We start from the raw sequence: 25,285 nt of genomic DNA, 5'->3' as shown, positions 1-25,285 counted from the left end.
GATCTGGATGACAGTTACAAAACCTGAATAAGGAAATGTCTGATTTCTTTCTTCTTCAATGACAGTCATAAGGATCTCTCAAAAGGAAGTGGAGTTCATAAGACCAGTGCGGTCAGGTTTGCGAACCATTGACTTCTATGAGTTTGTTTTAATGAATTGAAAAAAACTCCTTGACTGAATAGGTCAAAAACATTAATTGAACCACAAGTTAATTTAAATTGAATGTAATTGCTTTCGATATTGTCTCCATTACTGTGTTGAAAATGTTTTTTTTTTTTTTTTGTACAAATAACAAGATACTGCTTTTTAGAAACATTTAATTTATTAAATTTTCCCTGGTATGTCGGCACCAATAGCCTCGTAGGCAGGACGCTGACATAGAGCGCAGTTGCGCTTCGGCCGTCCAGAATTCGAGTCCCGGCTCGTGGACCTTTCCCAAATCACTGAAGACCTTATGATTTCTTACGATTCCTTAGTTTTCTAGTTCACACTGACCATTTTTTTGACCTTCATGGTGAGGTGAACATGATTTCACCAAGTGCAACATGTTCCTGGACCAACATCTTTGTTGATTCAACCAATCAGATTTCAGGGACAGGTTTACAGTTAATGTCTAGTTTAGGTTTAGCTGCTTCTACATCGCCCTGCAACCAATTTCATTAGCTCAGGTTACAGTGACGGGTAGGTTTAGGGTTCAGGGTTGGGTGTATGCAATCGTTATTTTGATTGAAATAACCTCCAAAAAAAAAAAAAACAACCCTATAGGTTGTTTTTCAAGCACCTTATTATGACCTATATTTATGTTTTAAAGTCATGCGCCCTCTAGCTGGCGTAATATTATAGTGCATATACACTTTATGAGCACATGTGTTCCCTGCGATCGAACCCACGATCACATGATCACATGATCACATGATTGCATATTGTTATACATTGCAGTACTCTACCATTTGAGCTACGCGAAACCGAAATATGACGCAGATAAAAGGGAACAATGCATTAAAACTAAAGTTTCCTGTTGTCGATAGCGGCGCAACTTTAGCAAACGCTCCTATGGGTCGTACTGTACTTCAGGGAAGTGACAAACGACCTATATAGGCGTAATAGTAAAGCCAGTTGTGATGGTGTAAAGATGCTGATGCAGTTACTTTTGATGTTTAAAGCTGATAAACTACTTGTAGGATGTGCACGTTTGTTTGTGACAATTCAGTTTTTCAAATCAGAAATATGGGCTGGTTTTGTGAGGTACGCAGATCCTGCCATCTGCGCACCAGCACTAATTTTGGTGTATCTCCAAAGCTGAAAGAATACCTTGGCTTTACTGAAACTTCAATGTGATTATGCTCTAATCTCTCAGGGCCATATTGACTTCAGTGCTTTCTATCTTTCTGAGGCCGACATCTGAAGAGGAGATACGTATTCTGATGTGCCCCGTCTGAGGGCTTCTTTCAGTGCTCCCCTCTCCTCTCTATTCCACAGAGGGATTTATTACCCCTTTCATTAGTCCCACTGAGGAAAACGGCCACCATATGGAGGAAGTGACGGTCTTTGCTGAATCATAGTGTTGTCTTTCTCCTTCTAACTGTGTCTTATTCTCTCTGTCCCTTTGTCTCTGTATAGAAGAGCTGTTTGTCTTATCTCCACTCCTCTGAGAGAGGAATCTGGTTAATTCTTTTCACAGAAACTCTCTCTGTCCCCCAATATATGTCAGAGAAAACCTGCTGGTATTGAGTTCACAGAGAGCAGACTGAATCCTTACATGACCGCCACATCTGCGCTCTCAATGTAAACAGATCAAGTGTTCGCCTGTGCTGCCTATAGAATATGTATGACGGCAATACATCGACTAGATGTTATACAATACCTTGTCGATGTAAAGCTGCAGATTATCTGATGATTCATTGATCAGTGTTGATGTGAAACATTCAATGAAATGTAAGCTGTTCTGTATACAGAATTTGTTTTGACTACTTGATCTCCTATAAGGACCTCACAATGGCAACTTTAAAACTTTAAACTTGCCATTGTGAATATTTTTGTCTCAAATGACAGCTTGCCACTGGGGCTGTACCCTTGTACACTTTAGATACTAATATACTAGAGGTTCTGGGCTTTATTTGTCTGCACTTATCAGGAAAGCTTTCTTATATGACAAAGACAAGAGAACAACTAAAGGGGTTTCATGGTAAAATAATTTTTTTTTTAAACTGAGTAAAACTGTCCTTTGACTGACGAGTTTTACTCAAATCAAGCATAGCGTTAGTTCTGGCAGGTCACGTTAATCAAGTTCGCATCAGCTGATTCTCAGCTGATTCACATCTACCAATAGGAATACGAAACCGATTACAGCATTCTTATATATAAGGTCCATTCAATATTATCAGCAGCTTTATCATGTTGCGCAGAAGCTAATTACCCTCCTCCATCCCCAGCTCCTCCTCTTATCCAGTCAGGACTTGACCTTCTGATATTCCTCTTTGAATTAGACTTATTTTTCTTGAATTATGTTGTTACATTAAATTACTGTCATTAAGAACATCAATGATATCTGCATGCTTTATGTTGGTTCTTAGCCAGAACAGAACTATTCTGCCAATCCAAACTGTATGCTAATTGCTAATCATCTTTGACGATAGTGGTTCTGACAGAACTATAATAGATAAAGAATAAAAGAACGAAAGAAAATTAAGTGTGAAAACATCTAAAATCTAAACAAATTCAACCATAAATCACTTTTTTTTTTTTTTTCAGTTCAATTGCTGCTGTTGATTTGCTTTTAGACAGAATATCAATGAATATCTAAGAAGCTGCTTGTTTTATTTCTTATGGCTCAGTGAAATGTTTTGGAGACTGAACATGGTTTCACAGATGTCTTGGGTTTTTGGCTTTCAAGCTTTGGCTTTAGGCTTTCTTATCTAGTACTAGTATGTTCTCAATCAGTATGTTCAGCTTTTTCTTTTTTTTAACTTTATTTTAGCATTTGAACTTGAACAAATTACTAATTTACATTTAAATAATGTTTTTTGCATTATATAAAGAAAAACTAAATCAAATAACCAAGACAGACAATGAAATACTCTTTAAATAAATAAGAAAGAGTGATACTGGTAGCATGTACTGGTAGTACAGATATATCATAAAGCATATCATACACTCTAAAAAAAATGGTGCTATATAGTATTAAAAGTGGTTCTTTGGCTCGTAATCATATAGGAACCACTTTAAGTGCTGCATAGCACCAAATCTTGGTGCTTCAGTGGTTCTTCACCGGTTCTTTGGGATGACTGAGGTGCTAGCATCTCTATCATATACAGAACCTTTTAAGCACCTGTATGGTTCTTCAGCGGTTCTTTAGTGGTTCTTTGGGGTGGTTAAGGTGCAATATAGCACCACTGCAGTACAAAGAACCTGTTAAGCTCCTTTAAAAGGTTCTTTACGAGCCAAAGAAACACTGTTGGTTTTTTTTTTAGAGTGCTCAGTGCTACTGGTATAACAGTGTCTTATTTCAAGTATAACACAATATTTTTTGGCAATCTGTACAAAAATTTCATTTAGCCAAAAGATTGAATGACATATCAGATCAACGATCTGCTAAAGTATTTCTTTCAATTTTTGTGCTGTTTTCAGTTAATAAAGTGCTGCTGGGATGACATATTTTTTCCCTCAACAAAATGCAAAATTTCTATTGACTTTTGGATCATTTCAGAAAATTAGATCTGACCAGCAAAATTTTATGATTCTCACATGTTTTATTCTCACATGCTTTTGCGACGATGGAACCATAAGTGCAAAAAAGCTCATGTGTTATAGTATTCATTCCTGCAACATTCTAATGTTGAAAGCAGAAAGTAAATAAATAAATAAATATTTCATTCATTATTTGTGGGGTGATCCTTCCAAAGCCCATTTTTCAACCTCAATGACAGGAAAGAACAGGTGGGAGGTCAGAAGTCACTCAGCGGGGGCTCGGCAGGGTCAGAGGAGAAAAAGACTGATGGGACATACACATTTGGAGTATCTCAGCATGACAGTGTGTGAGAGATTATACACAAGGACGAAAGTGTGAGGAACAATAAAGAAATCGAGCCGTGTGCTTTTGTGTTACGGTACAAGCGAACAGGAGGTGAGTGGGAGGACAGAAAAAAAAGAGAGAGGGACCGGGAACTGTATGGCTTTCATATCTGAATTTTTGTCTTGTTAAGGCTTGTCAACATCAATTGTTCTATTCATTTGCACAAAATACAGATGGAGCCTTGACAGCTTAGTTTAGGAATAACTTCATGTCAGCTGCTCTGAGGAGACTTGCCACAAAGCAAAGTCAGTCCCATTGAAGTCATTGTCAGTAAGTAATTCTCAGTTCTTTAGGCCAAATACTGTAATGCATTAAGTCAGTACATTCCTTAATAATGGCTCTACAAATTGAATTAACTGCTGATCCATGAAACAACATGTTCACAGACACTGTAATAGCAATTATCTCTACAGAGGAGCCTTTTTATCATGTGTTTTTAATTTTTCCACTGTTCCAATGTAACAGTTAATGTGAATTTTTTCTGCATGCAGTTCTCACTAATGAAGACAATAAAGAAAATACTTAAAAGTACTTATTACCACATTGTTTAAATATTATATCATGGTTATACCATGTTGTTGTTGTCTTTTATGCTTGTGTATCATGCATTTTTTGTAAATGTTGTCATTCAGTGCCATGGTATAATACATGCATGTCAGTACATTCCTCAATAATGGCTATTTACATTACCAGGCCCTTATACACATTACAGTGATGTATCAGATGGCAATACCGTGGTATTACCATCTGATACATCACTGTAACATGATACATAAGGGCCTGGTAATGTAAATAGCACTATGTGTATTACTGTAACAGTAGTGAAACAGTTGAGTAAAGCATCTTGTTCTCTCGTTTGTCAGATTGTTGTTGTCTGTTAAATATTTGATTAGCACACTTAAATATTTGAGAACAGTGAGGGATGGACCAGTTTTCCGTTGATGCTGAATCACTATATGCGTCGGCCTCTGATTAACTGTCCCACTGTGGTGATCTCAGCAGTAACTGGTATGAGGTCTGAGAGTCTAGATAAAAGCAGGCAGAAAACATTGACACATGGACTTGGAACATGATTGTCATGAACCATGAGGCTGTATTAGACACACTTTGTTCTGGAAGTTACTCTGTAGATGCTTAGCACAGATATATACCAGGCTTAAGTACGCTACCATTCAAAAAATTGTGGTCACTTGGATTTTTTTTAAATGTTTTTGAAACAAGTCTCTTATGCTCAAGAATACAGACCAAGAATACAGTAAAAACAATAATGTTGTGAAAAAGTCTTCAGTGTCACACAATCCTTCAGAAATCATTCTAATATTCTCATTTGGTGCTCAAGAAACATTTCTTATTGTTATCAATGTTGAAAACAGTTGTGCTGCTTAATATAGGATTATTTCATGAATAGAATCCTGAATTTGAAGTTCAAAAGAACCACATTTAAGTCTTTACCGTGACTTATGATCAATTTAATGAGTTTTTGCTGAATAAAAGTATTTCAATCATGACAACTCTCGGAGTGAATTAAATTCAACCAGCATTTATTGGCATGGGGTATGAAGTATACATGGCTTGATTTTGGCATACGAGATCTGCTACGCTGCTGCTGTTGCTGCTGCTGCTACTGCTGCTGCAGTTACTGCTGCTGCTGCTGCTGTTGCTGCTGAGCAAATACAAATTGTTTAGCTTAGTCAAATAAAACAACAAGGAAAAAGCTGCTGCAAGAATGGTAGAACCCCCGTAGCAGATCTCTACAGGTGGCGCTGGGGAGGAGGAGGGATAACAACGCTTCACATTGCGCAGCTTGTCGATCGCAGGCTAGGGTACGATATATATGGTTGCGTGGATATGGAATTACTTCCGATTGGCTGATGCCATGGCGTAGAAAGAACCAATCAGCGCTCGGTTAGAGTTTCATGACTGAACTTTGTATTAATTTCTTTAAAAAAATAAGTCTTAAGCTGAGGTCGACCAGACGTTGAACATAATAAAATCCAAAAAGTAAGCCCGTTAAGCCCTTTTTATGTTGACATTAAAGTGTATAACTTGCAAACATTATTGTTATATTTTTTTTTGTTGGTAATGCTGAACTTCTGTAATCTGACATATTTCTTAGTGAAATAGAGGAATTGATTTTATCCATATACCAGAGTGGAGCCAGGAAGTTGGAGGAAATGAGAAAGTTTGGTGATTCCAAAAAATTGTTTCTGTGGAATAACATGCACCGTTGAATCATGTGCAATAGACTTTAGTCGATGTAAAGCGACAAAGTCTTTTTTGGAAAGACTTTTCATCAGCTGAACAATTGGCATGTAGTAAAACAACAGTACAATCCATTGAACACACTGCACTTATATCCCTCACAGTCTTGTTTTCATTCCTGCCAAAAAAATAAATATGTCACTCCCCAAAGAGATAAGACCAGGAATATGTATTAAGAAAGTAACTGAAATCAGCTGTGTTGATTGTTGACTAATGAATTAGATTTAGTTTAAAAGTGTTAGCTTAAAGGTAGGGAAGGCAATTTTTTCATAAACACTTTTTGTTACTCTGGTTGAAGCTCTCTTCACACCCTGATAGCAATCAATAATAGAAGTGGTCTAAATATTAAAAAATGTACATAAATCATCTGTGGAAGTCTCAGGACCAAAACATGTTAGTCAAAACATTGCATTCAGTCCGAATGCAATGATACAATGTCCTACCTGTATGCTTAATCTATCGCTAAACTTCACAGAGACTCTCCATTCGTTTCGTTGAAATCACAAAACAAAATGCACACAGATGTGTCCCTGCTCTTGATATACAATCACTGATGAACATCTTTGGTTTTAATGAGAAAAAAATAAGTAAACTATACAAGGGATTGGTACCAAGAACATCTGGCACGATTGACAAAAGTTCTACCGCCAGACCATTAGAACTCAAGAACACTAATAGCAGATCTATGTATTTATTCACTCACGTGAAGAATCGGGACTAACAGCATATTGTATTATAGTAGATGTAAGGATGAAACTATCACATTAAACACAAGTTCAATAAATATGTCGATAAATTAAAACTCAATGTATTGAAATTGATTTCTGGAAATCGTAATGTTCATAACACACACACCTCTCCCACCCACTTTTTAAAACAAAGTTACTCCAACGGGTACAAGTAAGAACTCTGTAAGTTGTTTACATTCAGAATTATTGTTATTATTATGTGCTTTGAGACATGAGGTAATTTAACACCGTCACACTTTGCAGACTCTGCTCTGGCTGTGCGCATTAATGTGTTTTAGATGAGGTGTGGCTTTGGAGAGTGCTCTGAAGGGAGGCAGGGATCTAATGCTTTCAAAGATAGCTTGCTATTGCTAGCCACTCCAAAATTGCCTACCCTTGCTTTAATTCCAATTAGTTCCTTATTTTTTCCAAAGCACTTGATGTCCTGATTTTTTTGAACAGACTCTTATTTAATTGCCTTGGGAAATAATCCATGATCTTGGCATTGCAAGCAGCATGTTCTACTCTTTGAGCTACAGGAATGTTTTAAATATCTCTGTATCTAAAAGAAGTACTTTAAGAGAATACTGAATGTACAGTATGACTAACATAATTGGATGGTACTGTATGCAATATTTATTCTTCATTTCTTGTGGAATCCATACCGTGATTGTGAAATGTATAATCTTACCAGTCTGACCAGTCTGATTCCCTCAAAACAGAGAGATGTGTTAATGCAGGCCTATGGTCTAAACTTCCTCATGCCCTCAAAAGGATGCAAAGAGGTGAAGGCCCTCAAAGGGAAGACAGGCGAGACCAACCTGGTGGTCTGGCAGTCATCACAACCAACGAGGTGTTTTGTCTCAAGTTCCTCCCCAATTGGCCCCTTCAGCTTCTCTGGTGTGTCTCCCAACTTTAAACAAACAGAGGCACCTCGAGTAAATATTTAGTGCTCTTGTGGGAACGTTCAAAGGCTACTAAAGAAATGAATGAAGGATTTTCTCTGCACTCACCTCTAAACAGGACAGTTAGACAAAAGCTCAGAGAAGAGAAGTGCTGGATGAATGACTGTAGGGAAAACTTGCGCAAACAAGAGAGAACCAGATGCTTGAATTTCTTTGATCATTTCATCCAGTCAACATTATATTTGATCAAATTATCATTAAATATTGAATTAAACATATCTTTGATGTGCAAACATATCTATGTTCATGTTTTCCCTCTGTCTGGCTTGATCAAAACAATCTGACAACCCTCAATGACCCTGTTGACCTCTCTTTTTGTTTCCGACACACCCTCACAGGAAGACACCTAGATCTCCCTGTGAGATTGTGAAAAAAAGAGGAAGTGATCAGTTTGATCAAATCTGAAAGAGAAAGTAAAGCAAAATTAGGGCAATTTCAGATAGCTGTAGGAATTAGACATTAGACAAATCATCTGACAGCAATCAAATATGTTTGGTTAAAAAAAAAAAGACTTTGATCTGATGTAATTCTGCACAGCGCTTTCAAACTAGGTTCTGAGGTCAGGACAAACTTAAAATAGACTGCTGAGACCCAGCCCATCCCAAAACTACAGTGAAGCATAGCATCTGTGGTCTCGTAGTGTCATCATCTCTGAATTCCATATCCTCCCCACTGCTCTGAAAATGAAATGTATCTGTGCTCAAGTGTGTATATGTCTGTGTTGTTAAAGCAGTTGGCGTCACATCACAGCTCTCTATCTATTAAGTTTGACATTTTTTTTCTACTCATATCCTGTCTATATATTTTGATGTTCTGTTTTCAGTGGCATGTTAAATGTTTTTTTTTTTTTTTTTTTGTACTTATGTACCATATACTATGGTACTGTATGATTACCATAGTTATATATCTTGGGATTTACATGGTATTCCAAGTTAATTCAAAGAAAACAGTCATATTGCTTAACATTATTACAATTTAAAATAACTGTTTTCTGTGTCACAGATTCTCTGTTTCTGTTCAAGGACTCTTATTTTGAGTATTTTCAGTTCCCTGCGTTTCCTTTGTCATAGTTACTATACAGGTGCTGGTCATATAATTAGAATATCATCAAAAAGTTGATTTATTTCACTAATTCCATTAAAAAAAAGTGAAAGTTGTATATTATATTCATTCATTACACACCGACTGATATATTTCAAATGTTTATTTCTTTTAATTATGATGATTATAACTGACAACTAAGGAAAATCACAAATTCAGTATCTCAGAAAATTAGAATATTACTTAAGACCAATACAAAGAAAGGATTTTTAGAAATTTTTAGAAAATCCTTTTGCCTGAATTACTGAAGCTATGCGGTGTGGCATGGAGTCGATCAGTCTGTGGCACTGCTCAGGTGTTATGAGAGCCCAGGTTGCTCTGATAGCGGCCTTCAGCTCTTCTGCATTGTTGGGTCTGGCATATCGCATCTTCCTCTTCACAATACTCCATAGATTTTCTATGGGGTTAAGGTCAGGCGAGTTTGCTGGCCAATTAAGAACAGGGAAACCATGGTCCTTAAACCAGGTACTGGTAGCTTTGGCACTGTGTGCAGGTGCCAAGTCCTGTTGGAAAATTAAATCTGCATCTCCATAGTTGGTCAGCAGAAGGAAGCATGAAGTGCTCTAAAACTTCCTGGTATACGGCTGCATTGACCTTGGACCTCAGAAAACACAGTGGACCAACACCAGCAGATGACATGGCACCCCAAACCATCACTGACTGTGAAAACTTTACACTGGACCTCAAGCAACATGGATTGTATGCCTCTCCTCTCTTCCTCCAGACTCTGGGACCCTGATTTCCAAAGGAAATGCAAAATTTACTTTCATCAGAGAACATGGCTTTGGACCACTCAGCAGCAGTCCAGTCCTTTTTGTCTTTAGCCCAGGCGAGACTCTTCTGACGCTGTCTGTTGTTCAAGATTGGCTTGACACAAGGAATGCAACAGCTGAAACCCATGTCTTGCATACGTCTGTGTGTAGTGGTTCTTGAAGCACTGACTCCAGCTGCAGTCCACTCTTTGTGAATCTCCCCCACATTTTTGAATGGGTTTTGTTTCACAATCCTCTCCAGGGTGCGGTTATCCCTATTGCTTGTACACTTTTTTCTACCACATCTTTTCCTTCTCTTCGCCTCTCTATTAATGTGCTTGGACACAGAGCTCTGTGAACAGCCAGCCTCTTTTGCAATGACCTTTTGTGTCTTGCCCTCATTGTGCAAGGTGTCAATGGTCGTCTTTTGGACAACTGTCAAGTCAGCAGTCTTCCCCATGATTGTGTAGCATACAGAACTAGACTGAGAGACCATTTAAAGGCCTTTGCAGGTGGTTTGAATTAATTAGCTGATTCGAGTGTGGCACCAGGTGTCTTCAATATTGAACCTTTTCACAATATTCTAATTTTCTGAGATACTGAATTTGTGTTTTTCCTTAGTTGTCAGTTATAATCATCAAAATTAAAAGAAATAAACATTTGAAATATATCAGTCTGTGTGTAATGAATAAATATAATATACACTTTTTGAATGGAATTAGTGAAATAAATCAACTTTTTGATGATATTCTAATTATATGACCAGCACCTGTAGGTGTGTTTGACTTCGGCTGTAGCTGGATGTAACCGACAGTTGAGATTTGCCGTTTGCAGGAGTTGAAAACTGAGACATGAAGTCCCGTAGTGACGCCTTCGCTGTGTTTGTATACTTTATCACAGATGAAGTGGATTAGATAGAATATTTATCAAATACACAGACATTCCAGGCATTTTCATGAAGCAACAGAAACACTTTTCATTCGATACTTTATGTACTGCTTAATACAGTGCCTGTTTTTACAGTACAAGAATAAAGTTCAAAATAAGACCACTTCCCTCTGATTTTAGTGGTAACTTATGGGTTTAGAGGTAGGGAGATGTTTAGGACTAAATTTTCAGACCATAATGTTGTTCCAGGATCAAGAAAATATGTTGACCCAGGAACGTGTTTAACTCTGCAAAATTAACTCTGCATCGGTGAATCTGCCAATCGTGAAACGTGTCGTCATCAGAGCTCGTGAAGCCACTCTGTAGAAGCTGTGCAGAATGAGCCAGCCGACTACTCTCGAAAATTTGCAGTACTTTGATGGCATAAATCAGTCACGTGGTGTCAGCGCCATCTCAGGTCAGATCAAATTTCTAACCGACATGCAGTGCATCAAGTCAGACGCCGATTGGTCTGCATAGCACCGCATTAAGTCAAACACACCTACTGATTTGGTTTCCTTGTTTCCTAGTTTGTTTCTATGGTTTCTGATTTGATAATTGATTATGTTCACCTGTGGGTTGTTTGGTTCCTTATTCAAATTTGTTTGCATATATAGCCCTCGGTTTTGGTGTTCTGTCTGTTCAGGCCGTGTTAATGTGTGATTTGTGTTTGTCCAGTGTTTCTCTGTTATCCTGAGTTATCCTGTTTCTTTTCTACTGCTGCAACGACATACTGTATCCTCATCTCCTTGAGTTAATCTTCAGAAACCATTCTAATATGCTGATTTGGTATTCAAGAAATATTTCTTATCATTATCAATGTTGAAAACAGTTGTGCTCTTTTTTCAGGATTCTTTGATTAATAGAAAGTTTAAAAGAACAGTTTTTATTTATTTGAAATATAAATATTTTGTATTCATGGATGCTTTTGATCAATTTAGAGTAATCCTTGCTGAATAAAAGTAATTTCCTTCAAAATAACTTTGAACAGTAGTGAATTTTGTCAGCCATTGCTACTAATTCTTCTCTTAATATCTTTGGCTTGACTGAGACCTGGATTCGTCCAGAGGACTCCGCAACCCCTGCTGCTCTCTCTAACAACTTCACTTTTTCTCATACCCCTCGCCAGTCTGAGAGGGGTGGGGGCACAGGTCTTCTCATTTCTGACAACTGGAAATACTCGACTCATTCCTCTCTTTGCAACTACAATTCATTTGAGTTTCATGCTATTACATTCTCAATTCCTGTCAAAATTCATATCGTAGTAATTTATCGCCCCCCAGGCCAACTGGGTACCTTTGTAGAGGAACTGGACATGCTGCTGTCCTCATTCCCAGAGGATGGTTGCCCACTTGTAGTTTTTGTCGATTTCAACATTCATCTAGAGAAGCCTTATGCTTCAGACTTCCACTCTCTTCTAGCCTCATTCGATCTCAGTCGGCTCATCACCACAAGTACACACAAATCTGGCAACCAACTTGATCTCATTTACACACGCAACTGCATCACTGACAACATTTTGGTAAAATCTCTGCACATTTCCGATGATTTCTTCGTTACTTTTTAGTCTACAGCTCCCAATTTGTCCACCACCAACCCCTTTACCAGTTACCTTCAGACAAAACCTGCACTCTCTTTCTTCTTATCATCTTTCTTCTACTGTATCATCCTCCCTTCCCTCACCCTCACAATTCTCATCTCCGGATGTGAATACAGCAACAGACACTTTATGTTCCACCTTAACTTCATCTCTAGATAGTATCTGTCCTCTGTCATCCAGGCCTGCATGTGCCACTCCCTATAAACCCTGGTTATCTGATGTTCTCCGTGAACATCGGACCAAACTCAGGGCTGCAGAGAGGAAGTGGCACAAATCAAAAGACCAATCTGACCTAAGTAGCTATCAATCTCTGCTCTCATCCTTTTTTGCTGAAATTCATGCTAAATCTTCCTATTTCCACAACAAAATAACAGTGCTTCAAACACACGCACACTTTTCAAAACATTCAACTCTCTCCTCTGTCCCCCTCCACCACCACCCACCTCATCTCTAATTTTGCTAAGTTTTTCACTGACAAAACATCTACCATCAGTCAGTTGCTGCCACACACAGTCAACCACACACACAGTCACACACCTCCTCTCTTCATTCTCCTCCCTCACTGAGACAGAAGTATCCAAAGTTCTTCTCTCCAGTCATCCCACCACCTGTCCTCTAGATCCCATCCCCTCACACCTTCTACAAGCCATCCCTCCTACACTTTTACCAGCACTGACACACATTATCAACACATCTCTCCACACTGGCACTTTCCCTAACACATTCAAGCAGGCTTGGGTAACCCCACTGCTTAAAAAACCCACATTAAACATGTCTCTTGCTACAGCTACAGACCTGTTTCTCTCCTACCATTCATAGCAAAAACACTTGAACGAGTTGTTTTCAACCAGGTGTCATCTTTCCTCTCACAGAGCAACCAATTGGATATCAATCAATCTGGTTTCAAGAGTGGCCACTCGACTGAGACTGCACTGCTGTCGGTCACTGAATCCTTGCGGATTGCAAAGGCTGATTCCAAATCATCAGTTCTCATTCTGCTTGATCTATCTGCTGCCTTTGACACGGTAAATAATCAGATCCTTCTGTCCACCCTCTCATCACTGGGCATCACAGGTACTCCACTTCTCTGGTTTGAATCCTATCTCACGGGAAGGTCTTTCAGGGTTGCCTGGAGAGGGGAGGTATCCAAAGCTCATCAACTGACCACAGGGGTTCCTCAGGGTTCAGTGCTTGGACCCCTCCTCTTCTCCATTTACAGTACATCACTTGGTCCCATCATACAGGCACATGGTTTCTCCTACCATTGCTATGCTGATGACACATAACTCTTCCTTTCATTCCAACTAGATGATCCCACAGTAGCTACTCAAATCTCAAGCTGTCTGGCGGACATCTCGGCATGGATGAAAGAACATCATCTACAGCTCAACCTGGCTAAGACAGAGCTTCTCGTCTTCCCTGCCAATCCGACTCTAAATCACGATTTCAGCATCCAGCTAGGCACATCCTCAATTACCCCATCAAATTCAGCCAGAAATCTTGGAGTAATCCTTGATGACCAACTGACCTTCAAAGACCACATTGCAAAGACAGCTTTGTCATGCAGATTTGCACTATACAACATCAGGAAAATCAGGCCCTTTCTAACAGAACATGCAACACAACTTCTGGTCCAGGCCCTGGTCATTTCTAGACTTGATTACTGGAATGCTTTTCTGGCTGGACTGCCATCATGCACAATCAAGCCTCTACAAATGATTCAGAACGCTGCAGCATGTCTCGTCTTTAACAAGCCCAAAAGAGCCCACGTCACGCCTCTCTTCATCTCTCTGCACTGGCTACCACTTGCTGCTCGCATCAAATTCAAGGCGTTGACGCTTGCTTACAGATCTACCACAGGCTCAGCACACTCCTACTTCCACTCACTCTTACGAGTCTACACTCCTACCAGAAGCCTACGCTCATTAAAGGAGCGAAGGCTTGTGGTACCATCACAGAGAGGCACGAAATCACTCTCCAGAACATTCTCATTCACTGTCCCTTGCTGGTGGAATGATCTTCCTGCTTTCATCCGGAATGCCGAATCCCTGGCAATATTCAAAAGATATACCTATCCTATACCTTATACCTATCCTTTCACTTCCTCTAATCCCTCTCTATTGTAGCTTATGATACTCTGAACACTGCCTGTAACTTGTATTGTGAGCACTTCTTGTCTATTTGCCTCGTCATGACGACTCGCTTGTTGTATTCCTCACTTGTAAGTCGCTTTGGATAAAAGCGTCCGCCAAATGAATAAATGTAAATGTAAATGGATCTAAATCCATGCATATTTTATCATATGCCATAGAAACTTATGTATCACTTGGATCCCTGTTAGATATGCAGAAGTAGTACAAAGTTCACTGCATTTTGTACCAATTATAAAAAAAACAGCTAATACAGGGTTGGCAGAAAGAAAACATTCACTTTGGAATGCGAATTTATTAAAAAAATGGTTGTCTTCACGGTTTGGAGTAAGTTCGCTGGAAGAAGCATTATTAGTTAAAATAGCATCATGAATAGAGCTTTGTATGAGAGAATACCTGCACACGGTGCATATAATATTCCACAGAGGAAATCAGAGAGCGATCTGTTGCTGTTTTCCCATCAACTGATCAAATGATGAATAAACATTTAACCAGAACTTGGGATTTTCCTGGCACCATCAGATTCTCATTTTCTCTGAAACACTGTGGTCAATAGGAAACATTAATGACATAGTACCTACCATTATTCCCTCATTCCTGATCACAGCTCATAGTTTGGCTATATTTCAAGTGTGAAGTTGTCATTGTTCTACAGAACACTTGTAAAAATCATTTTTCTTTGCCATTTTTTTCTTAAGTTGGAGTGTCATTTATTTACTTAGGTTCAAGCTGTACAGAATTTTTTTTTTAGTATACATTATCATATCATCATAACTCACTCTTTTGCTAACACTCACAATTGATCCCGCTATGATTTGAAGAAGATTAAATTAAGAAAGCCAGAGAATTTAATCAAGAAGTTTTATCATTTATGGCAGAGGGCTTGTGTCCTCGGAACATCCTGACAGGAAGCAGTAGTGTGAGAAATTACCTGGCATTTTATCTCCTGCTCTCACTGAAACACTGATCAACTCAACTCTCAGTCGCAGGGGAGGATGTCTGGAACGTCACATTGGCTCATCACTGGCACTGGCATGTGCTCTAGAGGATAAAGTGAAGTTTTCAAACACTGTGCCAACAGTGGTGAAATTTTTCATTGAGATGGATAAATTGTAATTCATTTTGAAGTGTCCTTATTATGATTTTTCAAATATTACCCCTCATGCAGTGTAAAATATAGCTGTTTGTGAATCTAAAAGGTCTGTATTTTTTTTTTTAAAGATCAAAGACCAGGACAAATAACGTTGTCTCCTAAAAGAAAGAATCAATTCTGAACTTCCGAAACGAGTTGTCAGCAATTCCAGTCTCACTTCCTGTTACATACCTACATCACGTGCTGAGGAAGCCTCTGGAGCTGAAATTCAGAAATAAGCTGTGTCTCATTTCGGAGTCTGCGTCCTCCGGAGGTTGCATTTGAAGGCTGCATATGTCATCAAGGATGTCTTATTTAAGAAAAGTAACCATAATAAAATTGATAGTTATTCCTCATGAGGTGTAAAATACTGTATTTTCTTTCTTACTTTGCAATCCAGCGGTTATTTTTCTTAAATGAGACCATCTCAATAATGTATGGAGCCTTCAAATGCGACCTCTGGAGGATGCAGCCTTAGAAATGAGATGCAGCTATGGTAATGCGATTGGTCTACCATGTTGGAAACAGTAGACCAATCACATTACCATAGCTGTGTCTCATTTTTAAGACTGGGCTGTCTGACCAATCAGAGCAGAGCATGCTCTCGGAAAGCAGGGTTATAGAGAGACAGAATCCTTTATCAACCTTTTGAGACACTGTGAGAAAAGAGGTGATGCTGTAATGTATATTATGGGAAAATTAAAGTGTTTTTTCCAAACACTAGACCTCCAAAACAAAATTAGGAAACTTTATAACAGAATAATAGGGGTTTTAAGTTGTCATGGCTCATGACTGGCAATAAATAAACGCATGTAAATCTCTGTTTTTCTTCTTTTTGTCAGGTATACATCACATTACCAGGGAACCACAAGGTCTTTATTTTATAATTCTTTATAATATCTTAGTTTCTTTTGACTCTAGTGCAATTAATAATTTAATAAGATAACACTTTATTTTAGGGTCTTTTAACTAGTTGCTTATTAGCATGCATATTAGTAGAATATTGGCTGTTTATTAGTACTTATTAAGCACATATTAATGCCTTATTCTGCATGACCTTATTCTACATTCTTAATCCTACCCAATACCTAAGCTTAACAACTAACTTACTAACTATTAATAAGAAGTAAATTGGAAGATTATTGAGGGAAAAGTCATAGTTAATAGTGAATATGTGTTCCCTATACTAAAGTGTTACCTTTAATAATACAGTTATTTGATTTTTGTTGCCTTGAGACATGTAATGAAAATGTAATTTCACACTTCCTCATCCAGTGTATCTTCATGCAACTCATTAATATTGTTTTGAAATTAAATACTCAGCATGCACACATGGTATTTGAGTGTTCACATACTTTTGCCATATAGTGTACAGATGACAACCTGTTTAAAGTCTCTTTTTTTCATTTGGTTTGCATCAGACATAAATGACAGGAAGAGTTGTAATGAATGGAAGAGACAATTAATTAGAGGACAGATGGATGGGGGCGTGGCCTGTGGATTCTGAATCACCTCTCAGAGATTCTTGCTTAGACAACAGGGTTATTCTATGATGTCATTCCTCCAGGCTACATCGCAAGCCCTTGTGTCATAACATCCACATTATATTCATTAAAGAGATGATGTGGATGTCTCTGTCCAAACCATTTCTGAATGCTGTCCTTCATGTTCTCCAAGCAGCTCTTGCTATTAGTGTCAGACCGACTTCCTGTGTCATTACTATAAAGCTATATAGATTTTAAGCATGTTTCTTGTAGAGAAAGAAAAGGTAAGGAAAGCACTGCACACTTTAACTGCAGATACTATGCTTTACATTTTAGTACAGTAGACCATGCTACACTTTCCATACTGTTGTCAGTACCACCGTACATTTCACTTTAAGTGTTGTAGACATACACTTTTACACTAGTGTCTAAACTGCTGATGTTAGTCAGTGTTACACCTTCACCCAAAAGTATTAACTTGAACTGAGACTCAACAGGAAGTAGTAAGTCTGGTCCTAGATAATGTTGTGACTGTAATGGTGCAGACTCAGCAGAGTTGACACCTAAATTTTCTAGAGGAAAGGTTTTGACTTTTTTGACTTGGAACAGTCACCAACCAACCAACTGTCCCTCCATCCATCCATCCATCCATCCAACTCTCTCTCTCTCTCTCTCTCTCTCTCACTCACTCACTCACTCACTTATTCTATACAGTAATTTTGTAAACCACAAATGCCTGTACAGCATAACAGTTACTGTGTAATCTCAGATAATCATCAGAGTTTATAATCAGATACAGATGAAGAATTCACACTCTGCTGCTGCTGAAGAAAAAAAACCCTCCCCTGAAACATCTCAGTACTACTCAGAGCAGCATAGCTCTATTCAGGCAATGCACCTGTTGTGTGACATGCCTGTCCAAGTTTAACTCCACTAATTTATAGGCTGCAGCTGCATATATGACTCCCAATCTTTTGAAAGAGCAGTCTTTGCAGTTGTAGTGCCAGTAGTTGCACACAGCTCAGAGCAGCACACCTAGAACTAGGACACTCATTTTCTCTTGAGTTATTATAATGAAACTGTTCTCACAGTGATTCATTTTACACTGCACAGGCCTAGTTTACAGATTTCCACCTTAATTATGTTGGTTCAGAGAATTGTTTTGTCTGTCATAGCATGTGACTAAGCATTAATATATACCTAACCTTGTAACTCTTCTCAAACTCTTTGTTGTATACAATCTGAGTGAATGAAGCTGAGCGCAATAACAGCATGTGTTGACCTGTTTTGAAATTCCAGGGTGAGGATGACAGTCTGAATCACTGAACATTTAACTGAAGTTTAAATTACTCTTAAAAGCTCTCATGGAAAATTACACACTGTTTCCCAAGAATATACTCTCTTTTCTTGTCATAAGTAATCTGGAGCTTAGTGAGTCAATGTGTCTCCTTGGCCTTGTTCACATGCGTTTCTTGACATCTAAAACAAGTTAAATACATGATAATGTGGTGTTAATGCACTTTGAGTGCATCAATAGGTCCTGACAAACCTGTTCAAGCTTTAGTGCAGTCGAATCAAGGAAATGCTTCAGGTCACATTGACTTCTTACAGGAAAACAGATCAAAGATGAAATGAAACCTCACATTAGCACTGCCTCACTAAATAGAGCTGGAGCAAACACAGCATAATTTAGCTGATAACTATTGAAGAAAGTTTGAAATGCTAGAAGGGAGAAATAAAAAGCAACATACGCTGTTAAAAATAAAAGTTCCAAAGGTGGTTTTTGCTGTAATACAATAGAAGAACCAATCTGAGTTCCCCAGAGAATTTCAATGAATAGTTCTTAAATTTTATATTCTAAAGAACCTTTTTTCCCAATACCCTTTTGTGCATTGAAAAGCTTTCATGGAAATTTCTTCATTGAACCATATAGATACCAATAAACAACCTGTATTTTCAAGAATGCAAGTGTCTGGGAATAACCTCCAGTGATGAATAAAACTGCTAGGATGATGCATGGCTGAAACAGTTGTGGGGTAATTTTAGAAACAAAACCTTTCAATACCTCAGTTTGCATCATGAACAGTATAGGTTTCTCCAGCCTAAGCGAGAGTGATCTGTACAAAAGACGCTATTAGTAGTTCCTCCTCCTAATGCACAGTAGAAATTCTAGAAACCTAATTAGTGGACATGCTCAGTTTTAGTATCACTTAGTCATGCCCATTCATCCCCATAAACTGATGACTTGCCTCCCTCATTTCCTCACAGACCTTCAGAACAGCTGCTAGTCAGCCTGTCGTTCTCTTGTTGGAAGCCTGAAACCGGAGCCACGAGTGAATGCCAAACTTTTCAGGAAAAGACCTACGCATTCTACCCCCCGTGAGCTGACAGCTCCTTGCCATCAAAGTCAACGATGCCGCTTTGCTGTGAAGAGATGAAGATCTGCTGTTGCCTGCGGACAGCTGGGTTTTACACAATAGGCGTAAAGATGTGGAAAAGGGTAAGAAATGCTCTGGCAATTGGAGTTAACATGAAATCAGTATCATGGCACAATACTATTTCTCACAAATATGTAATAATGTATTTCTACATGTATCTACATACAAGATTCAGTTGGACAGATGTAGTGTAACTAATTAAATTCAAATAACTCATTGCAACAACATGCAACTATTATTCTCAAGCAAATTTTCACTCTGCCAAAGACAGCACTTTTATATTAATTGTAATTATTAATTATTTATAAATTATGACATGATGATTGCAATTTGAGAGATTAGTATTGGATGCTTTTTTTGTGTGATTATTTACATGCATTTTGCCATTACAAACATATTTATAGTTTGAATCGATACATAGACTAAGCCAGTTTTGTTATAACTTAAATAAACTTTTTCTTTTTTCAAATATTGTTTTGTCATTTTTAATAATTAAATTGTAGATTAAATGTGATTAAATTAAAGTAGTTATTTATTATTAGTTTATTATTTATAAATTATTAGTAGTCCATTCATATATTCTAATAAATGTAGGTGTGGGTTTTTTTTTTAGATTTCTATTTTAAATAATTGCTTTTGAACTTTCTAGACTTCTTTAAAAAAAAAAAGAAAGAAAAAAAGCACAGACTATAATATAGATATTAACATACTTTTCTGTCATTAATTAATCAGGTTAAATGCTTTCAGATGATCTTTGCCGGTGTCACTTTTTGGGAAGTTGGACCATCATTTCTGTAACTCTGTGCAAGGTCCATTTGACTCAGGGGTGAATGAGCAGAGAGCCGATGAATGAGACCTTCCTCATCATTGACGGTGCTCTATTACGTTTGCCTATCTGTGATTGGATGGGACTGACTGGCGCGCATTCCTGTCCTATCACATTTCACCGGGAGTCATTTGATGAAAGATGAGTGGATGAACAGCCTGCTGCGAATGGCTGACTCTTCTGTTTCACTGAACGGCCGCCTCACATGCATGCATGCACACATACGTCACCTAGTCCTTTGATTGTCTTTCACAAAACCCCCTGCTATAAGGCTTCATGGGATGGGGAATGTTAAAAAAAATTGTAAAAAAAAAAAAAAAAAAAAAAAATCTCAACTCCCTTATACAGCCTGTTCCAGAAATAGTAGGGTTTATACAGCCAGCTCCGTTGCTGACCTAACAGAACTGGTCTTTGCCTGCGGACACACAGAGAGCAGAAAAGATCATTACACTGCAGTTCTGCTCTAGAACTGTAGTCCTAAGTCAACATATCTTCATGGAAACCATTTCCAGGTATGCAAATGGGTCCCAGAGGCTTGAGTTCAGGTTTGCTGGAATATATGAAAATTCGCTATGGTGATCTTGAGAATATTTCAAAAGTTGATATACAGAAATGACATGTTCCTAACAAAACACACTTGCCTTGATAAAATATGCATGCCATTAAGATAAAAAGTCTAGCCTACAGTCTAAAATGCCTTTGGAGAATCACAAGATCTTTTATTTTGTGGTTAAGTTGACTTGGAATGTAGACCAAGTCGAGACCAAGACCAATGCGTTTTGAGACCAAGACTTTTGGGGGTTTATGTCAGTCAAGTCAAGTCACCTTTATTTATATAGCGCTTTTTACAATGCAGATTGTGTCAAAGCAGCTTTACGGTGGTAACTGGCACATCATTTTGGCTGCACAGCAGCTCTAGAAGAAAATTGTCCAGCTTAAGTAAATTCAGTATATCATTCCTTTTTGATTTCATTCAGCTTATAATATGTTGCATGTTCTTGTTAGCGTTGCTTTTATTTCAGCCCATAGGTCCAAATGATATCTCTTTAATATTTTAGTTCTTTCATCAATGGACAGCAAATGTAGGTGCTTGGTAAGTGTCCTGCTGCTTTCCTGAGGAAACCCCCCAACATTTTCAGATGTAATTCTGCTGCAGTGAAGTGAGAGAGTGTCTATCTTTCCTGTGAGTCATACATATTTGAATGGCACCGACAACTTCTGTAGGTTTATTGTCAATCAGCAGTCCTCATATATCAGGGCAGAGGCAAGAGATATTGAATGCGTCCGTGTGTGCGTGTGAACATGTCAGGCTGGTCCTTTTTTATACAGCCTCTCCCCTTCATTCACATTCCTGACAAAACCTCATCACCATCCCAGGAATACTGCACAGCAAGCATGTCTTTGCAACACTATCTCTCCAATGCTTTCACACCCTTCAGCCCCTCACATGCTCATATTGTTGACATATATCACTTGTGAATATGCAATGTGGCTTTTACACATGTCAGGGGATAACAAATACATTTAAAGAGTGGTAAAGTACAGTTTGTAAACTCCTGTGTATAAATGAATGTGCTATATTTGTAAGGAAATTCAGATGTGAAGTGCAATATATCATCAGGACACCATGCAGAGTGACCTGTCCAAGTAAAATACACACTTTGTAGACTTATGGGGCCAAATTTCCATATATTTCATATTTTGGCAGATTTTTGCACTAAGGATAGGTTAAACCTTTATCAGGTGCATACATGAAAGAGATGAAAAGCCTTATTGTATTCTGTTGGTTGTAAAGTAATAAAACAATATGAACACCATTTCCTTCTCTCTTATATTGAACAGTTTGAAGTTTTATGGTTCTGTGGTTTTATTGTTGAATAGCGGTTCTATTTGATCAGGTGAAGATAGATTTCATCGGGCTCTTTGTGACACTGTAGCAGCCTTGCATCTCTAAAATATTAAAGGAATAGTTCACTGAAGAAAAAATAAATAATATATATATATATATATATATATATATATATATATATATATATATATACACCACGGGGCTGTCGAATGCTCGAATCTGATTGGTTGAGCAACATTCTAAGGTATTGATTGACCAGCATTCTAAGGTATGCAATTATTTTCAGGGAAACAGACTGCTAAAGTAGTTCTAGCAGGTCTTAAACGCATTGCAGTTCCATATGTTTTCAGTTATCTCAAAAGGTCCTTACAGCCTACAACCACAAAAGAAACAAAACCCCCAACGTCACCGACCAAGCAAATAAATATAGTAAACAATAGGATGAAAACGACAAATTTTTGTCATGATTTTTGCCACAAAATACGTTTTATTCATTCGTCCTGAAGGCGCATACTCTCTTGCGCTCTCTCTCTCTTTCAAACGTACACACGTACGGACACACACTTGCACAGAAAAGTTTTGTCAGCGCTGCTCTGACGAATTAATCAGTAAAATAGTTTAGCAACTTGAAAGATACATGACTCAACAACGAGGTAATAACTGTGCGGTTCTTGAGGTAGATAAACTTATAGTTTCGCTATTAGTAGAGACACTGCTGCCGTTAGAGATGCACAGACTCGGGTAGGCTAATTCACATATGCTACTTATTCTCTCTCTCTCTCTCTCTCTCTCTCTCAACTGCATTAATAATTGTATCAATGGTATTATTCTGCTATCAAGGCTTAAGCCTTCGTTAGTTCATGCTTGAAAACTTGTTCGGAGTTTTACATCATCAACCCACACACATTCACTGACAGTGAGCTGCGTTACACGCGGGACTGAAATGGTGGCTAACAAAGAAATCTCTAGCGTTCATTTTGATCACGGCTTATCTTCAAAAACGAAGACAATTTAACGTTTGTCGTAGGAGATCACACTGCAGGACTGTGCGGCAAATCTTCTGACACTGCCAGGTAAAATTTTATGTGTTTATCTGTCGGTGAACATGTTAAACTAGTGATCAAAGACTACAGATTTTTGCCTAGGATTCTCAAAGTTTGTGGTCAAAATCGCACAGTGTGCACCAGCCTTTAGTTGTGGTGTCAGGACTGCTAGTCTCCTCTTCAGCTGGTGAAATACTTGTTCAGATTTAAATCTGGAGATTGATTTGACCAATCTCAGACCCACAATTTCTTTACCATGATAATCTTGATTGAGTTGGCAGTACTAGTGTTTTGGGTCATTGTCTTGTTGCCATATGAAGCACTTCCCATTGTGTCTGGTGGCATTTTCTTGAAGACTGGTAGGCAAGATTCTTTTGTACACTTCTGAATTCATTCTTCTGTTGCCATCATTAAATAAGTCATCAATAAAGATGAGTGAGCCTGTTCCAGAGGCAGACATGCATGCCCATGACATGACACAACCTCCGCCATGTGTTCCAGGTGAGGTTGTATGCCTTGGATCATTTGCAATTTCTTTTTTTCTCCACACTTTTTGCTTTCCCACTTTGATAAAGGATAATCTTTGTCTCATCTGTCCATAAAACTCTAAAATTCTGTTTCCTATTTTTGGTACTGATCAGATGTTTGATCTTGCTGTGTAGCCTCTGTAATTCTGTTGGTGAAGTCTCCTGTGAACAGTAGATTGTGAGACCATCACCCCAGCTTTCTGGAGGTTGCTGGTGATTTCACTGACAGTTATTAGAGTTTTTTTCATAGCCCTTGTCATTTGTCTATCATCAACTGCTGTTGATTTTCTCAGCTGACCTGGTCGTTGTCGGATGCTGAAGCTTGTCAGTGGTATCTTTTTCAGGACATTCCAAACTGGACATTCCAAGTCAGTCTCCAGATTTAAATCATATTAAACATGCATTTCACCAGCTGATGAAGAGACTAAAGGCAGAAACTCCCCAAAACAAGCAACCGTTGAAAATGGCTGCAGTAAAGGCCTGGAAAAGCATTTCAAAGTATGAAACCAAGAGTCTGGTGATGTGTATGGGTTACAGACTCACTCCTGTGATTGCTTAAGGGATTTACAATTAAATATTAGCTTTTACACATTTATATTTGCTTTAAGTTAAACCGTCACAATATTTATGCTCACGTTAGGCAGAGGGATGAAACTCTAAAAGTGCTGTTCCTCTTAGTTGGTAAAACATTTTGTGTTGAAACAGCCAATAATAAAATGTGACACTTCTGCCTCATATTCATCTTTTAATCATATTTAGATGTCTTGACACTACAGCTAACAGAGCAATATTGTCTTTACTGTACCAATACTTATAGAGAGAACTGTATATATTCACACATGGGGGTGAAAACTTTTGAATAGGATGAAGAAGTCCACATTTTTCTTATTTTGTTTAAATATCAATTTTTTTTCATTTAGTACTGGCATTCGGAAGCAACAGAAGATACTTGAATGTTTCTCAGAAGACAATTTACCTTGATCTTCAAATTCAAAAATGTTCACCCCCGGCTCTTAATGCACTGTGTTTCCTTCTGGAGCATCAGTGAATGTTTGAAACTTTTTTAATAGTTGTGTTTGAGTCCCTCAGTTATCCTCAGTGTGAAAAGATGGATCTCAAAATCATACAGTCACTGTTGTAAAGGGTTCAAATATGCAAAAAATGATTGAAAACTGAAGAATCTGCAGGACCTGGAGGATTTTTCTGAAGAACGCTGGGCAGTTTAACTGTTCAGGACAAACAAGGGACTCAAGAACAACCATCAAAAAAAAAAAAAAGAAAGAAAGAAAAAAGTTGTGGATCATCCAGGTAACCACACACAGCATTAAGAATCACAAACTTTTTTTTTTTTTTTTTTTTTTTTTGTCTTGTGGACTTTATGTTAACATCTTTTATGTAAAATATCTTATTTAGGAAAGTGCTAAATACA

The 25,285-nt window shown here is 38.1% G+C and overlaps 1 long non-coding RNA gene across 2 annotated transcripts in view; it reads left to right on the top strand.

The window, feature by feature from the left end:
- Positions 1-22,254, top strand: part of LOC125258181 — a 43,844-nt gene extending 21,590 nt beyond the window's left edge. The window contains exons 2-3 of one of the 2 annotated variants that reach the window (XR_007182545.1): positions 19,442-19,673; positions 20,344-22,254. This is a non-coding gene — a long non-coding RNA (uncharacterized LOC125258181). The remainder of the gene's footprint in view (positions 1-19,441; positions 19,674-20,343) is intronic. The other variant, XR_007182544.1, reaches the window with a different exon arrangement.
- The last annotated feature ends 3,031 nt before the right edge of the window (positions 22,255-25,285 follow it).

This window comes from Megalobrama amblycephala, linkage group LG22 (assembly GCF_018812025.1).
Source record: "Megalobrama amblycephala isolate DHTTF-2021 linkage group LG22, ASM1881202v1, whole genome shotgun sequence".
NCBI classification, from domain to species: domain Eukaryota; kingdom Metazoa; phylum Chordata; class Actinopteri; order Cypriniformes; family Xenocyprididae; genus Megalobrama; species Megalobrama amblycephala.
The sequence above is the reverse complement of the archived record's forward strand: the minus strand, read 5'-3'. Positions and strand labels throughout refer to the sequence as shown.